We start from the raw sequence: 3,018 nt of genomic DNA, 5'->3' as shown, positions 1-3,018 counted from the left end.
CACATAAAATTAAAAGTTAGTCCACTGTATTTATGGATGAGCTTATTATGACTCTCCCCACAGAGTGCTGCAGGACGGTAGAATTTGCTCCTTGCAAGTGTGCTTTCACACTCGGTTGAGTTGTGCTCAGAGAGAAGGAACGGCTTCGGGGGCTTACCTGGCACTCTGGTATCCTCATTGGTGATTGGTGATTGGTGATTTTCCTCATGCTTCGAGCTTAGGGATGATGCCCTCTGACACAGGTCCTAACCCCTTTTAAATCTGTCTTTTCAGCCAGGCCCACACTAGCCTTGTTCTGTAACAGAGGGTGGCCCTGAGCTTCTCTGTGTACTTAAGTAGCATGCACTTGCTCCTTTGAGTCTGTGCACGTGTGCATGGCTCTGCTCAAGCACATGTGGAGACCAGAGGTTCATGTCAGGTGTCTTCCTCAGTCATTCTTCACCTTGTTTTTAAAGTACACCGACTTATTTACTTATTGATTTATTTTATAGGGAGGCCACTGTGTGATTGTGGAGAGCAGAATACAGCATGTACCAGTTAGTTCTCTCTTTTTACTATGTGGGTTCCAGGGGTCAAACTTGGGTCTTTAGGCTTGGTGTTGCCTCTTTACTCACTGAGATATCTCACTGTTTCCCAACCTTTACTCTCTCCTCCTTCTCTTTCTTCCTCCTTCCCTCTCTCTGTGTATTATCAAATAAAAATTTTATTTGTTCTTTGAGAATTTCATACATAAATACAACATATTTTGATTATATCCTCCCCAAATTCTCTTCAACCCACTCCCCTCCCAGTCTGCCTCCAACACATTTCTCTTCCAACTTCTCATCTCCTGTCTTCTTTATAACCCATTGACCATGCACATTGTCAGAATGTGCATGGGTGTGGGGACACCCACTGGAGCCTGAGCAATCTACCAGTGGCCACACAGCCAAAGAAAATGACTTCCCCCGCAGCAGCCATCAACTGGCAATAGCTCCTAGGCTAAGGATGGGTCTCATGAGCCTCCTGCATCAGTGCTGGATTTTTTAATCCTTTAATTATTCTTTGATAATTTCATACATGTATACCTTGATAATATTTCCCTTTTAATTCCCCAACACTTCCCTCTCCCATCTTTATGTCCTCTCCATTAAAAAAAAAATAACCCACTGGGTCCAATTAGTGGTGCCTGCTGGAGTATCGACTGATCTTGTTAGCTTGATTATGTGCAGGTGAGTTTATGTGTGCAAGGGCCATGTCATGTCCAGAAAATAGCACTTCACAGCAGTTCTCCCCATCCCCCAGCCTTTGCATTGCGCTTCCCCCAAAGTTCCCTCAGCCTCGAGGGAGGGGGATTTGATATAGATATCCCATTTAGGGCTGGGTTCCTACTGCTGCCCATTGCACTAATCTGTGGGTGTAAATATAAATAGCCATCGTCGTGTGCCTTTGCTTTGGCCAATGAGATCTCAGCAGCAATGCTGTGTCACTTTTGATTAGATGCCTTCAGGGACATTTCATGGTTCTGCCTGAATTTTCTCTTTTCTCTGTTAGGAGATGGGGGCATGTCCAGCGTAGCACCCGGCTTCCAGCAAGTTTCCACATTGAAAAGGCATAGTAGCATTAAGCAAAAAGAGAGTTAAGCATTTGTGTGGTGAGCCACTGAGATTTTGTGTCAGTTTAGCCTGTAACATACATTTCATGAGCTGATGACTACATAAAGTCACAAAGTAGCTAGAGAGACAGTTCATGTACAGCTGAAACATGGGTGCAGGACAGGATCAGACCAAACTCTGGAGCAAGAACTCTGGGCAAGAGACATTTGGAAGAGCTTCCAAGAGGAGGAGGTGGCTGATAATTAAAGGTTAGACAGAAGTTCACTAAGTAGGGTACTGGGATGTTTGTTTATTGAGGCATCTGTATTCGCAAATATGTACACACATATAACCTATTAAATCAACAATGTTAAAATAGTAACAAGTTGTCTCATACCTGAGAGGCTGGGAACCCAGCAGTTGCTCAGTCTCTGAGACTAGGTGTCTCCATAGTCCCAATCTGGCTCTGCAAACCTGATAAATTCTTGGAGAGTTGCCAGTCCTTAGTCAAGGATGAAAACACTGGTTTTTCTATCAGCAAAGGAAGCAGCAGTAGCAGAAGCAGCAGCAGCAACAAGATGAATCAACTCAGCAGCAAAGGGGAAGCCACGTGATCAAGTGGGCACCATTCTCCTCCTGCCCCATCATCTGCACCATTATCCAACGATGCCACTATACCTGAGGTGGGGCTCCCCACATCCATTAAGGCAATCAGTATAATTCATCAGTTGAAGGCCTTTCTCAGATGATCCTAATTTGTGGCAAGTTGACATTCAAACCAGCTATCTTAATGTCCTAATTGTGTGAATAGAGAATTGCCTGGAATGTCTGCACTGGGTGCAGACAATCAAATGGTGGTGGCAACAGTGACAGCTTTCTCCTCCTCCTTTTCCCCCTTCTCCTCTTCCTCCTCTTCTTCCACCTCCTCTTCCTCTTCTTCTTCCACCTCCTCGTCCTCCTCCCCCTTGTCTTCCTCAGAAGCTCTGGGAATCAAACTTAAGACCACATGGTGAGTTATAACTCTAGCATAAATCTTATTTCACATCCTTTTATGGTAGTTTTGATATAGACCCCAGGCTGGCTTTGAACTCACGATCCTCTATCTCAGTCCTCCAAGAGTTGGAATTACAGATGTGACCCCCATGCCTGATTTAAAATCAGACTTCTGAGTCTTTGAATCATTTTTTATATTATTATTATTATGTGCTTGATACATGTATGCACATGACATATGTATGTGTGCATGTGAAGGTCAGAGATTAACTTTGTGGGTTTATCTCTAGGTTCATCTTTATAGGGGTTGTCACTGAGCCATCTTCATGACCCAATCTGAGTTAGGTCTTTCTTTTTTTTTTTTTTTTTTTTTTTTTTTTTGAACGGCTGGATTCGTGGAAAGATAATGTGTGAATTTTTTTTTTTCCAGAAATCCATGTCTGTTTTGGTT

Source organism: Mus caroli, chromosome 9 (assembly GCF_900094665.2).
Source record: "Mus caroli chromosome 9, CAROLI_EIJ_v1.1, whole genome shotgun sequence".
In the NCBI taxonomy this organism is placed as follows: domain Eukaryota; kingdom Metazoa; phylum Chordata; class Mammalia; order Rodentia; family Muridae; genus Mus; species Mus caroli.
This window is presented reverse-complemented; position numbering follows the sequence as displayed.